The sequence below is a fragment of the Bos indicus genome, chromosome 26, assembly GCF_029378745.1.
Source record: "Bos indicus isolate NIAB-ARS_2022 breed Sahiwal x Tharparkar chromosome 26, NIAB-ARS_B.indTharparkar_mat_pri_1.0, whole genome shotgun sequence".
NCBI lineage: Eukaryota > Metazoa > Chordata > Mammalia > Artiodactyla > Bovidae > Bos > Bos indicus.
The window spans coordinates 719980-735580 of record NC_091785.1 but is presented as its reverse complement, the minus strand read 5'-3'; the positions used below and the strand labels follow the sequence as shown (position 1 = coordinate 735580).

Sequence of the window (15601 nt, the reverse complement as noted above, 5' to 3'; positions counted from 1 at the left end):
CTTTCACTTTCATCAAGAGGCTTTTTAGTTCCTCTTCACTTTCTGCCATAAGGGTGGTGTCATCTGCATATCTGAGGTTATTGATATTTCTCCCGGCAATCTTCATTCCAGCTTGTGATTCTTCCAGCCCAGCGTTTCTCATGATGTACTCTGCATATAAGTTAAATAAGCAGGGTGACAATATACAGCCTTGATGTACTCCTTTTCCTATTTGGAACCAGTCTGTTGTTCCATGTCCAGTTCTAACTGTTGCTTCCTGCATATGGGTTTCTCAAGAGGCAGGTCAGGTGGTCTGGTATTCCCATTTCTTTCAGAATTTTCCACGGTTTATTGTGATCCATTCAGTCAAAGACTTTGGCATATAATCACCATTAAATCAGATCTTGTGTGTAATATTTTACACACTTGTGTGTGTATAGTTTTTAAAAATTCAAACCTGTTTTTGAATGAATGAATGAGTGAGTAAAGGAACTTCAGATGTTATTTATAACAATCCACTAATTCGTTGAAGTCAAGAAAGAATTTTTATGAGGTTTGAAAAGAAACAATAGACTGTGCAGGAGTACTGAAAGAAACAAAAACCAAAAAACAGGGAATTCCCTGGTGGTCCAGTGGTTAGACTCCACACTTCCACTGCAGGGGACATGGGTTCCATCCCCTGTCTAGCCAAAAAACAAAAAACAAAATAATAAAAAACTACTGCAACTTCATGACTGAGTTGCCTGTGTTACGCTTAACATAGAATCAAATATAATTTCAAAGCTGCAAATTGTGGATACATAGGTGGAAAGTTTTAACAAGATGCAACAAGGAAGATAATCCTTCTTATATATCTCTCTGAATTCCAGTTTTCATACTTGTACAACACAAGTAATCCCAAATTGTAGGGTTTATGAAAGGATTAGGGATAAAATATATTAACATGTTTGCCATGTAGTTGAGCAATAAATTATAATTATTATCATTTGTATTGATAGAGTGTTTTACAATAATGTGAGGGCAGACAATGTAGGTTATCTTGTTTACTAACAACATTATTCCCTCAAAATAATCATGCTGAATTTCTTCTACTCTTTAAGTCGGCTTTTAGCAATATCCAACGATATGAATTTTGGTTCAAAATTGGGAAAAGAGTATGTCAAAGATGTATAATTGTCACCCTTCTTATTTAACTTATATGCAGAATGCATCATGTGAAATACTAGGCTGGTTGAAGCACAAGCTGGAATCAAGATTGCTGGCAGTAATGCTAATAACCTTAGATATGGAGATGATACCACCCTCATGGCAGAAAGTGAAGAGAAACTAAAGAGCCTCTTGATGAAGGTGAGAGAGAAGAGTGAAAAAGCTGGCTTAAAACTCAACACTCAGAAAAATAAGATCATGGCATCCCATAACATCACTTCATGGCAAATAAATGGGGAAACAGTGGAAACAGTGAGAGATTTTATTTTCTTCAACTCCAAAATCACTGCAGATGGTAACTGCAACCATGAAATTAGAAGACACTTACTTCTTGGAAAAAAAGCTATGACAAACCTAGACAGCATATTAAAAAGCAGAGACATTACTTTACCGACAAAGGTCCATGTGGTACATATACACAATGGAGTATTACTCAGCCATTAAAAAGAATACATTTGAATCAGTTCTAATGAGGTGGATGAAACTGGAGCCTATTATACAGAGTGAAGTAAGCCAGAAGGAAAAACATAAATACAGTATACTAACGCATATATATGGAATTTAGAAAGAGGGTAACAATAACCCGGTGTACGAGACAGCAAAAGAGACACTGATGTATAGAACAGTCTTATGGAGTCTGTGGGAGAGGGAGAGGGTGGGAAGATTTGGGAGAATGGCAATGAAACATGTAAAACATCATGTAGGAAACGAGTTGCCAGTCCAGGTTCGATGCACGATGCTGGATGCTTGGGGCTGGTGCACTGGGACGGCCCAGAGGGATGGTATGGGGAGGGAGGAGGGAGGAGGATTCGGGATGGGGAACACATGTATACCTGTGGCGGATTCATTTTGATATTTGGCAAAACTAATACAATTATGTAAAGTTTAAAAATAAAATAAAATTAGAAAAAAAAAAAAAAGCTATGGTTTTTCCAGGGGTCATGTATGGATGTGAGAGTTGAACCATAAAGAAGCCTCAACACCAAATAATTGATGCTTTTGAACTATGGTGTTGGAGAAGACTCTTGAGAGTCCCTTGGATTGTTAGGAGATCCAACCAGTCCATCCTAAAGGAAATCAGTCCTAAATATTCATTGGAAGGACTGATGCTGAAGCTGAAGTTCCAATACTTTGGCCACCTGATACAAAGAGCTGGATCATTAGAAAAGACTTTGATGCTGAAAAAGATTGAAGGCAGGAGGAGAAGGGGACAACATAGAATGAGATGGTTGGATGACATCTCCAGCTCAATGGACATGAGTTTGAGCTAGGTCCAGGAGATGATGAAGGATGGGGAAGCCTGGCATACTGTATTCTATGAGGTTGCAAAGAGTCGAATATGACTGTGTGACTGAACAGCAGCAACATTCACAAATTAACCTCAACAATATTATCCAGAGACAGAAACACATACTGAGACTTACATATATACCCAGAAAGACAGAGATCTCATAGTTTCTGCTTTATATTTAAAATGTCTCTTGCCACCCCCCCCCCCCACACACTTTTTTCCCCCTTGGCTTGAAGTTGTACTATTAATAATTAACCTAAAGCTGAAGTCTCAGAAAAGTAGTCTGTGTATCTCATGGACATGATAACTTCAAGTTTTCTCTAGGCATTAAAAAAAAATAAACTAGTTGTTTTTAATCTCATGTGCAAAAAAAAGCCAGTTTTGCAAATTGAAAAGAAATTTTGTCTTAGCCAATTTTTTTCCAGAGTCTAAAGAATATTGTGTCCACACTGTCTTTTTTCTTTCTGTGGTCATGGTCTCTAGCTAAAATTTAAACCAGAGAGAGCTCCAATTGATTCTGATAAAATCTTGTCCCAGAGGGGTTGCCTCTCTAGCTAGGTGAGGTCTTAGTCCCATCAGAAGAATCTGAACAGTAAGGGAAATTGTAGGAGTGTGGGAAGCTTGGTTCTTTCCTCTCCCCCATTCCCTCCTCACCAAGAGACAGGAGAAATTAGAAGGGAATTCTTTAGAATGTTAGGAGTGTTTTTCTGAATGCTTAGGCTTTTGATTATAAGAGACAGTCCTGGACATAAGGGAACCTCAATCCATTTTCCCATCTTTTGGCAATAAGATTGAGACTCATTTTCAGGCGCCCCCCACCCCACACACTTTTTTTTCATGTGAGGTGAAAGTCGTTCAGTTGTGTCTGACTCTTTGTAACCCCGTGGACTCTAGGCTGTCAGGCTCCTCTGTCCATGGAATTCTCCAAGCCATGGAGTGGGTAGCTGTTACCTTCTCTAGGAGATCTTCCCAACCCAGGGATTAAACCCAGGTCTTCTGCATTTAGGTGGATTCTTTACGGTCTGAGCCACCAGAGAAATAAAGACCAGGTGCTGCTACAGTAAGACTTAATTCTCCCCCTCCCTTCTTAGCCCTTACAAGGGTTTTCTTCTAGCTTAGAAAGGGATCCTCCCATGTTGAATAGCCTACAACCAAGAACTGAGTGCTCCTAGAAATGCAATCCAGTGTTCCAGATACATTTGGGAGGCACCAGAAGGGGATTCAGAGCATTCCCTGAATTCCCTTGAACCTTTTTGTCTGATGGAGTTTTGAGCATCCTCTACTTCCCCATCAAATAATAGCCAGACATCTCTGGGCCCAATCTGGCATGGCTGGAGAAGGGCTTTTATTCTCCAGTGCATTGCCAGAGCTTTCCTTGAGAGAGGTCTGTTGCAGCATCATGGTCTGCACTACAGTGGCCAACTCAAGAGGCTATTCATTTCAGTGTATGGTTTGCCAAGGCCTGGAATTAAGGGGGAACTCATGGAGAAACTGGAATTGGCTACAGTGGGAAATGTCACAGGAATCAGGATTTAAGGGCTGAGAGTATTCCCATAGAGGATTTTTGGTCACAGAGCAAGATAGGAGAATATACAGCAGAAGAACCCCAAGTCTATTACCTGATGTTTGGCGTCTAAGATAAAATTGAAGAGGATAAAAGTGTTAGGTGAAAAAGAAACCTTACTTTCTGGGTAGAGTACGTAAGAAAATTGCAGGAGAAAAAGTAAAGGATGGTGCATGTGCAGGCGAGCCTCTCAGGGGAAAAGATGCTGGAAGGCAGAGGAACCTGGAAGATATAATTTTTATACCCCAGGAAATAAGTGTATCATGTAGCAGGGTGCAATTTATTGGCTAGCAGTGGCAGGTGCCGAGCTCTGATTTCCCAGTGCACTACTCGCAAAGTTGATGAAGATATAGCCCTTGGGCATGGGGGATGCTGCGAGTTGTAGTTTAGGCAAAGTGAGAGAAAGAAGGAGAGAGAAAAGAGAAAAACTCCTGGGCTCCTTCACTGAGGTGATTAGGACTAAGCCTTGATGGTCTTGGAAAGAGGGAGAGTGACAGCAACCAAGTTCTCATGGGGGAGAGACAGACAGCACAAGTCAGAAGTCTCCAGCCAGCAGATTGGGTGAAACCCGCAGTTTACCTTAAATCTCAGTTTGGGAACCATCTGATCTCAGAGAGACAGGAATGAGCAGTTGAAGTGAGATCTTAATTCTTTGCCCAGGAACTGAACCTGGGTAACCTGGGTAGCCTGGGTGAAAACCAGTGATCCTAGCCACCAAAGGAGAAAGGGCTAGAGGCTGTTTTGCCCTGGATCTTTTCCCCAATGAAAAATGCAATATCAAGGAGGCAGAAACTGTAAATGCAGGTACAAAGTTTATTATTAGAGACATAGCACAACAGCAAGTGGGAGAGCACATAGAGAAATGGTTTGTTTAGCTGAGACAGAAGCAAGGCAGAGATGCACACCCAGAGAGAAAGGGTGTGGGTGTCCCCTTAGTGAAGAAGAACTCCGTAAAGAAGCAGTTAAGTCATTTGTATAGGTCAGTTCTTCCAGGTTTTTGTCTTCCTTCAGGCCAATTATCTAGTTTCTTTTCCCACACCTCACCTACCCTTGGGCCCTCCCCTGGGGTGCACATGCACCCCTCAGCCAAAGTTTCTGGGAGGTGCAAGACTCATTATGGTCTGGCATTATCCCTTGACTTTTAACCCACAAGGATCCTCTCCAAGCATGTGTAGTGTCTCCCTTGTCCCAAAAGAGAGGGGAGGGAGATCCCTTAATACTTTACTCTTTGTAAAAGATTTTGCCTCTCTTTGTCCTTGCCATAATTATTTCCTTGAGATGTTTGTATAAGAGACAAAGAATGGCTATTTATCCTGTTTCTGTTGTTAACTCCATTCAAAGGGCAAACAGGGGGCTGATTGTAAATGCCTCAACTGGAGTCCAACTAACCCTTATCTCAGGAAATGCAAACAAGAGGCTAGTTGTAAATGTCTAACCTGGAGCCCATCTATCTCCTACTTCAGTGGGACCTGGTTTCTAGGGCAGGAGGACAGAGCTGGGGACAAAGGAAACTCTTCAGAGAGGAACATGTGTGTACATCTTTCTTCTCCTGACTTGGGCAGGGGGACAGGAACACTCACACCCTTCCTTCCCCCTGTTCCCATCCTGTCCTCCCCCAGCTGCCTAGACAGCACATGGAGGATTCTGGCCATCACAAGCTGCATCACCATTGTGCAGGCTCCACAAACCATGCCTGTCCTCTTCTTGACCCCCTCTCAATCTGGAATCAGGAATGAGGAGGCAGGATGATTCTGCACACACTTCTAAGCAATATTTTGAACATTTCCAGGAAATGTTCACTTTTCCAGGAAAGTGAGCATGTGAGCTAAAATGAAAAAGGGCAGTGCTGATTAGAATGAAAGCATCATGTGTGGAATCTATGAGGAGCATTGCCTTCTCTAAACCCCTCATTCAACCAATGAGCAAAATCTAGAGAAGGGAAACAAAGCATCCAGGCTCAGGTTTGCACTCCATCATGGGCATGTTGATGAGTCCAGCATGAGGTCTCCTACTGATGGCAGCAGCATCCACTATGAGAAACTTGGTCTCTAGAGCCCCCCAATACCTCTGGGTTAACATACCCATGAGAAATACCAACTTAATGTTGTTCTTCTCCAGTAAGTCAGGGCACGTAGTCAGGGCAGTGTCCAGGCAGGTCAGAAACAAGGTCAGAGGCCTGTTCTTCTTTCTTTGTCTCTGAAGCCTGATTAATGCTGCTGCTGCTGCTGCTAAGTCGCTTCAGTGGTGTCTACTCTGTGCGACCCCATAGACGGCAGCCCATCAGGCTCCCCTGTCCCTGGGATTCTCCAGGCAAGAACACTGGAGTTCTACCCTTGGGCGAACTGGTGCTCCCAAAGATGCTCCTTGGGAGGGCTCAGCCAGGTGGCCATACCTCCTCTCTCTCCCCACAGGCTTCCAGCTCAGCAGGCCCCTTCTGCAGCTGATTGTCCTGAGGTATACAGACCAGGAACTCCAACTGGGCTTCAGTGGCTTCCTAAACTGCCTGGTCCAGCTGGAGAATGCAAGCCGTAAGTGTCCAGAAGGGCTGTGTGTTCTTGGCCTCCAGGGGTAGCCCAGTTCCTCATCTCCTTCCAAGAGCACGTAAGAAGCAACCTGCTGGGAACTCCAGCAAAGGCAGGCTGAGCCACCCCCCGCTCCACCCACATCCTTGTGACTTGTGTGGTTAGCCAAAGGGTGGGAGTGCATGTATCTTCTCTTCAGTGTGTTTTTGACAGTCATTCTCCATTCATTCAGTGTCTTTGTGGGAGGGTAACTGAGTGAGGAGGGGGTTCCCACGTTATAATTGAGAGAAGGCCAAATCTCATCACAGCACACAGAATTGAAAGAATTTCTCTTCCTCTCTCCCTCTGCTCTCTCCCCCCACCCCTCCACTGTTCTGTGTTTTGTAAGCCCTAGACACTGACCCAGTTGTCTCAGAGAAGATCTGTTACCCCAGGAAGAGAAAGAGATTATGTGTAGGTGGTCCTTAGCATTTGCATTTTATATCCACCTACCCCTCACTGGGTGGTTATGCAGTTGAACTGAATAAAGCCCTTCCAGGGCCTGTAACTCAATATCAGGGTGGCTGCTGTGGGGGTGCCATCTGTGCAAATGCCCCCCAGATGCCCACATTTGGGTAAATGCTCTGGGGTCACCATTTTGAATCTTAACAATATTTTTTAACAAGGGGTTCAACATTTCCATTTTGCACCGTGACCCACAGATTATGGAGCCAGTCCTATTTGGCACTTTCTAAAGTGTGTTTGCTGTATGACTTCCAAGCACTGGCTAAACAGTTGCAAGGTCTATGCCCCTTGGTTCCACGGTGGAGATCCCCCTCTGTTTCTTTAGGGACTCTTAGAACACAAGGAGTTACTGTTTTAAAGCATGTCTCTTCCAGGCTCTCCAAGAGAGCCCTACTGAGTGGAGAAGCAAGGTACACATGTTGACTGATGCTGCAAACGGTCTGAGACAGGCGGGCAGGCTCTGAAAAGCCTGATCTGCCATGCCATGGCTGGGCTTTCTCTGGGTGTGACTGGGAGCCAGTGAGAGGTGCATTTTAGAAAGAGCTTCCTGAAAGACCATCTCTTATTAGACTTACAGGTGGTCAGAGCTGATCTGACATAATGAGATTTGGTAGCTTCTCTTCTCTCAGCTGCCATTTTCCTTCTGAATTCCTTCAGGCCCAACCCTTTTCCTGCAGGAAGTTCCAAGCTTATTCTCATAATGAAGGAATATTAACAAAAAGGCACTCGAAACTGGACATCATCCCCCTGGATCCTTGTGTTAGATTCACCGTCTAGAGAACTTCAAAAATACCAAAACTAGGGCTTTACCCCAGATGAATTTTAACTTTTTATCCTAGAAATTTTTGCTCATACACCTAAGTATAAAGAATAATAACCAGTCTCCATGTGCCTTTCACCAGTACCTCTCAAATCCTGCCCCATGGAAATACTGGGAGAACTTCCAAAAATATTAATGACCAGTATACACAGACGAATTAAATTAGAATCTAAAGGGTAGTAACATAGTATCATTTTTATTAAAATTTCCCAGTGGTTCCAGCACCTTCTACCCAGCTTCAACAATAATCTCGCTAATCTTTTCCATATGATCCCCTGAGGCATGCTTTTCCCCCTGAGTTTGGTCCCCTCATCTGTAAACATTCCTATCAGAAAGACTTCTTTTTAACATAATTGCCATGCCACCTGCACTCTCACAAAATTCTCAGTGAGTCCTCAAAATCATCTAAGATCTGGTCCACAATGAGATTCCCTAGATCATCTTAGGATCCACTCACTGCATGTGGTTGCTGGGTTCTCTTTTGTTCTATGAAAGTTCCTCCCCCTTCTTGCTTTTTTGTTTTTTTTTTAAACCTCCCAGGGTGACTCTCAGGTAAAGCCAGTGTTGATTGGTTCCACCACTTGGATGAAGATGGGGAGACTGGCCCAGGAGAAGAGAGTAACTGTCTCAGGTTATTCATTGCAGTAAATGAGCTCTCTTTTTAACCCCAGCTCTGCCTACATGTGGGGCCACCCAGAGCTTACCTTCCCAAAAAGAAGGACTCTTAGAGACTGAGCAGTTTTTAAGACTACCATGCAAACATTATGTATCTGCACTGTTTTATTCCAAAGAGAAGGTCCATGGATCACAAGGGTAGCCCCAACAGTTAAGATAGGGGAGCTATTTTAGATCCAGGAGCTGGCTGGCTGACCCTCATACAGTAGATGAAGAGACCTGCTACTGATGCTAAGGGCACTGGCTTCTGCCATCACAGGGATTCCAGAGGCTCCCCTAGTTGAGAGAAACCTCAGTCCAGTGGCTGCCCTAGAAGAGGCTCATTTCCCACCAGAAGAGTGAGCAGCTTCCCTGCAGGCCTCTCCATAATGGGGAAATAACTAGACCTGTTGAAGGAACTTCTCCACAATCATGCCTATCTCACATCTCTCCCACCAGGAATGTTCCAGGCTCTCAGTATGAAGAACAAGGAGTTTATTCATCTCAACATAGATGAGGTATGACTGAGCCAGACTTCCCACTCAGAAACCCCTCCAGGGCTAGGTAGAGGCCATACTTCACAAATGCTTGCTGAACACATGATCGCATATGAGGGTACACATCTAGCCTCGGGGTAATAATAATAATAATATTGCTAATGGGCTCAGAGGTTAAAGCATCTGCCTGCAATGCGGGAGATCTGAATTCGATCCCTGGGTGGGGAAGATCCCCTGGAGAAAGAAATGGCAATCCACTCCAGTATTATTGCTTGGAGAATCCCATGGATGGAGGAGCCTGCTGGGCTACAGTCCACGGGGTCATAAAGAGTCAGACACAACTGAGCGACTTCACTTCATTCATTTAGTAGTTGATATAGTTTGACTGTATGGATCACAATAAACTGTGGAAAATTCTGAAAGAGATGGGAATACCAGACCACCTGATCTGCCTCTTGAGAAATTTGTATGCAGGTCAGGAAGCAACAGTTAGAACTGGACATGGAACAACAGACTGGTTCCAAATAGGAAAAGGAGTTCATCAAGGCTGCATATTGTCACCCTGTTTATTTAACTTCTATGCAGAGTACATCATGAGAAACGCTGGACTGGAAGAAGCACAAACTGGAATCAAGATTGCTGGGAGAAATATCAATAACCTGAGATATGCAGATGACACCACCTTTATGGCAGAAAGTGAAGAGGAACTAAAAAGCCTCTTGATGAAAGTGAAAGTGGAGAATGAAAAAGTTGGCTTAAAGCTCAACATTCAGAAAACTAAGAACATGGCATCTGGTCCCATCACTTCATGGGAAATAGATGGGGAAACAGTGGAAACAGTGTCAGACTTTATTTTCTGGGGCTCCAAAATCACTGCAGATGGTGATTTCAGCCATGAAATTAAAAGACGCTTACTCCTTGGAAGGAAAGTTATGACCAACCTAGCTAGCATTGAAAAGCAGAGACATTACTTTGCCAACAAAGGTTCGTCTAGTCAAGGCTATGGTTTTTCCTGTGGTCATGTATGGATGTGAGAGTTGGACTGTGAAGAAAGCTGAGTGCCGAAGAATTGATGCTTTTGAACTGTGGTGTTGAAGAAGACTCTTGAGCATCCATTGGACTGCAAGGAGATCCAACCAGTCCATTCTAAGGGAGATCAGCCCTGGGATTTCTTTGGAAGGAATGATGCTAAAGCTGAAACTCCAGTACTTTGGCCACCTCATGAGAAGAGTTGACTCATTGAAAAAGACTGCTGGGAGGGATTGGGGGCAGAAGGAGAACGGGACGACAGAGGATGAGATAGCTGGATGGCATCACCAACTCGATGGACATGAGTTTGAGTGAACTCCGGGAGTTGGTGATGGACAGGGAGGCCTGGCGTGCTGTGATTCATGGGGTCACGAAGAGTCAGACAAAACTGAGTGACTGAACTGAACTGAACTGAACTGATAGTCATATAATAGCTCTTTGAGGTAAAGACTAATAGCCATCCCCATTTTGTGGGGCTTCCCTGGTGGCTCAGACAGTAAAGAATCTGCCTAGCAAATGCAGGAGACACAGGTTTGATTCACAGGTCAAGAAGATCCCCTGGAGAAGGAAATGGCAGCCTACTCCAATATTCTTGCCTGAGAAGTTCCCATGGACAGAGGAGCCTGGCAGGCTACAGTCCATGGGGTCTTAAAAGAGACAACACAATTAGTGACTAAGCAACAACAAATCCCTATTTTGCAGAGGTGAAAACTGAAGCATAGAGAGATTTAATCCCCAGAAGAGTGAGTGAACAAACCCTGCCCTTTTGTCCTTGTCCAGGCTCTTCAGCCTCCTGCCTTCTGCCTTCCAATGTCCACTACTTGCTCATGTCATCCTGGGGTCTTGTGATTCTTGGTGCATGTGTGTTTGTGTGTGTGTGTGTGTGTGTGTGTGTGTGTGTGTGTGTGTTTATGCATATGCACATATACCTCACAGACCCTGAAGAATACACAACTTTTACCAGTGCAGGGGCTGATGATAGCAAAAGTGATGGAGGGGAGAGAATGGGTCAGTTTTGAAGGCTTGGATGAGGGGGTCCCAAGAGTGGATAATGCAACCCCTCACCTCCCTGCCACCACCCAGAGTGTGAGCCAGGGACCAGCTGCATGGCCATCATCTAGAGAAGTTTGTTGGAAATGCAGAGTACCACATAATAATTGCAGTCAACAGTACCGTGTTATAAACTTCAAAGTTGCTAAAAGATTAGATCTTAATTGTCCTGAACTCAAAAAAGAAATGATGTGATGTGATAGAGGTGTTAGCTGATGTCAGAGTGGTGATCATCTTTCACTATATCAATGGATCAAATCAATGCATTTATATCTATGCTTATACAATGTCATATGTCAATTATATCTAAAAATAAATCAATAAAAACAAAAAAGAAATGCAGAGTACCAGGCCCACCCCAGATCCACTGGGTCAGCTCTCATTTTATCAGGATACACAGAAATTCCTAAACCCACTGAAGTCTGAGAACACTGTTTAGACATCCTTCTGCCCAAAAATGGTGGCAGGGGAACTACAAGACACTTTCCTTCAATGGGATCATAATTTTTATTTCCCTTTTTTCCTTTTCTCTCCCTGTGCATCCTGTCAAGCTCTGATTTCCTCTGGACCTAAGGGCAGAAAAGTCAAGCAAACAGCCTGTGTCTCCTTGCCCATCTCTGAGCTCTTTCTTCTCCCCACACTGAACACATTGGCTCACTTCCAAATTCAGTCATAACTTTGGATGTAGGTACCATTTTATTGACTATTCTTAGATAAAGAGGTTGATACTGGCCTGATACCATTAGGTGGGAGATGAAACTGTCAGTCTCTGTGTCTCAATTCCACCATCTGCAGAAAGAGATATAGGCCTTCATCTCAATCCAGAAGTTTGGTTTATAATAATATCATGAAACTTAGTAATTTATTATGCTGACTCATCACTAGTTTCCCAAGATTCCTGTATTTTATAATTTCACTGAGAAATAGAAACTGGACATTTTTCTTTTCTAGTACTCTCTTTCACCTTTAACATGTATAGCACAGTCAGTAAATATAACTCCTCTGATCGATAACGTATAAAACACCCCAAGGATGTCAAGGAAAGATGTACATACTCAAAACAGTCCATTATGAAAAAAAGACAGACCGTTACTTCTCATTTGCATCAAGGTTTTGCCTCCAATAAATACGAAGAGAGTGTGAGAAGTGCCATGTATCCATAGTGCAAAGAGAGAGTGAGCAGATTTGGAATTTGGTAGCTCTTAGTTTCAGAGAAGGGGATGGCACCCCACTCCAGAACTCTTGCCTGGAAAATCTCATGGGCAGAGGAGCCTGGTAGGCTGCAGTCCATGGGGGTGTGAAGAGTTGGACACGACTGAGTGACTTCCCTTTCACTTTTCACTTTCATGCATTGTAGAAGGAAATGGCAACCCACTCCAGTGTTCTTGCCTGGAGAATCCCAGGGACGGGGGAGCCTGGTGGGTTGCTGTCTATGGGGTCAGACAGAGTCAGACATGACTGAAGCGACTTAGCAGCAGCTGCAGCTGCAGCTCTTAGTTTAGCCAGTCGAAGGCCCCAGAGTACCAGAAGCATGGATGGAAGCATTTCTTCAGGTTCTAGGTCACTTCTAGCCCAAGTGTCACAGGTATGATGGCTGGAATGAACTCTATATTCCTATTTCTTCCTCTTCAACAGGCCAAGTCATTTTGTTGTAAACTCTTGCCCTTGCCCCATACTTACCACTCTCCAAGACAACAGGAAAGATCTTCCAGTCTTCCCCCTCTCCTCCTTTTAAATCTTCCATTTTCAATTCTGGCAGCAAGTTAGAATCATCTGAGATTTTACAACCTCAATGGCCTGATTACATCCCAGACCAATTAAATTCAAATCTCTGGGGGTGGGACCCCAAGCATTGATATTTTGCCAGGAGCTAGCATGGGAGATCCCACCCATGACAAAGGTCATGCGGAGAGGACCTGACAGGCAAAGGCGAATCAGGACTCGAGGGACCCCCTGGACCTGCTTGAGCACCTACCCCAAAACCAGAGTCTGTCTGTCTTACTATTTTATGACTTTCACCAACTCCTCTGACATTAACAGGGGGGCTATCCGTGACCACCTTTCTCTAAAAAAATAAACTTAAAGCTCTAGTTAATAAGTCTCCTGGGCATAATAGGTGTGTTCCAATTCAAATCCCTCAGATAGCTTTCTAACTTGCCTGACAGGCTTATCTGGACTCTTACAGCTACGCATGTGATTGTTTATAGCCTCCCAACCACGAGAGGCACGGGAAGCTTAAGATATTATAACAATGCAGAGCTTCTCAGGGAGTTAAAAATTATTAGAATAGAACTGGTAGAGGATTTCATTGTTGAGCTAATGCTTGCTGCCAAGTTTCCATATCCCTTACCCATTGTGTCCTTGTGAGTATATTAATTAATATAGTTAGTATATAGGAAAAATAAGTAGTAGCCTTGATGTTAACAACTTTAGACCCTCGAGGTAATAAATTCTTTCCTTGTTACACCCCACTGCATCTTTGCCCTATAGAAATGCAACTTTATCTAGTGTCTAGTGCTTTTGGGGAGTGGCGCCAAACTTTAGAAAGATCACCTTTGGAGAAAATAAGTTTTCTGGTTAACTAACCTTTATAAGAAGAAAAATGTTAGCAGGCCTCCTGGCCAGAAGATGATGTAATTCACCTAAAGCCTTTGTATATGTTAAGTTTGCAGAAAGAAAGCCTGGTCTTGATAAGGGTCAAGGACTGCTGACCTTGCATGACTCTGCACCCCCCTATTATCCTCTATGTACAACTGAGGGTATAAAAGCTCCTTTAAAAAATAAAGTTACGGGCCTTGCTCATCAGGCTTGGTCTCCCCGTGTCATTCTTTTTTCCTTTTCTCTCTTTTTCTCTCTCTGTTCTTCTTTCAGGATGACTACTTGGAGCACAGGGGCTCTTTGAGTCCACTTATCAGCCTGGGCTTCTAAGATTCAATCGGGAAGGCGCCTAGCATCTTCAGGGGAAGGGCGCCCTGCGTCTTCACCCCACCGAGAGGGCACCGGTGGCCTCCGTGGACAGAGCAAGTCCCATGTCATGGACTTTATTGGCTTTCTGTGTAAACCAAGGTAGATCAAGCTTCTTTCTCTCTCCTTTTACTTTCCTTATCACCGACGCTGTCCTCCTGAGGGAATCCCTGGATCCTACTGGGGCTGGACCCTGGCAGTATTTTAAAGATACTTCTGGTGAGTTGAGTATGCAACCAGGTTGAGAGCTACTGCTCTAAATGCCTCTTCTCCACCCCCGCCCCCAAAACAACTCTAGTCTTTCTGTTCCAGATCTGGCCTCATCTGAAGTTACTCAGCTAAGAGTAACTTCTAATTTCCTTCACCCAACCATTTCCCATAACCAAGACCTTGTCATGTGCCACACCCAGGAAGTAGGGCAGAGAGGAGAGGAAAAAATCCACCTACATAATAATTTTCCCCTAAGTCACCATGTCACGATGATAAAGCTGGTGGGAAGGAGGCAAATAGCCTCAGGAGAGAGGCCAAGAAAGAGGAAGTCCATCCACTTCTCCACCAGCTCACTTGAAAAATGCCCAGATGCTGAGTCTGCTTCACTTCCCTGCAGTCCCTCTCTGACAGAGGATACCTCTGTCCTAAACGTCCTCATCAAAAAAGGAAAATGCTTATTTTATACTGCCCTGCTCAAGGTGCCTCAAGGTGTCTCTTTGACAGGGAGAGAGCACATTTCTCTCTCTCTCTCTCTCACCATCCACACTTGACTTGAGTGTGCTCAGAAAGAGCTTAGGACCTCTGGGAAACGTAAAAAGCTAAGAATTAGTTTTTAAAAAATGTTTCCTGTTGAGGCAAAAGTCCATGTTTGTAGCAAAATAATCAGAAGTCAGAGTTCCTGTGGAACAAACAAACTGGGGCTGGTAAGGGAGTGGAAAGATGATGCTCTCTTTCTCTCTTTATTCCCAGTTCATCACATTGACAATGAACATTTGAGGCTATCCTGGCAGAAGTGCACTTTGTCCAGCTGAATCTTGCTTTGGGCCATAAACTTCAAAACGTCTTTAGGTGTACAGCCATCATGCCCAGAACTCTCTCCCCTTCCATTGTCCACTTTGATACTGCCACTCCACCACCCCCAATCCCCTGCCACCCTCTTGATCTTGGGCGAATGAAATGGACTTAGGATTCATTGATTTTGTGCTCTTTCTTTGTAAGATCACTTACCTGAGATGGTTGATGCTAGTACCTGTGCCTTACAAACAGGTTTAGGCATCACAAACAATTCCCCACCCCCAACTTTTCCTATCACATCTCTTTACTAATTTTTCAAAGTGCAACTCAGTGCACATATTCTGGCTTCCATGCAATTTCCATCATTGTACTCAAATGTCTTCTGTGTGACAATGCTTTTGTAAATGTATATGTGGCTTCAGATGGCAAGGAAAAGGTATGAGGTCATAATTAAGCATTTTCTACATCATAGACATGTTTCCTTGTTGGGAAAACATCAAGGAATTCTGGATGCTT

At 43.8% G+C, this 15601-nt stretch overlaps 1 long non-coding RNA gene across 1 annotated transcript; it reads left to right on the top strand.

The window, feature by feature from the left end:
- Positions 1-13921, top strand: LOC139179930 (uncharacterized). The gene is made up of 4 exons (XR_011564226.1): positions 1-1326; positions 6452-6568; positions 9000-9058; positions 9623-13921. It is a non-coding gene; the product is annotated as an uncharacterized lncRNA (long non-coding RNA).
- Positions 13922-15601: the final 1680 nt, after the last annotated feature.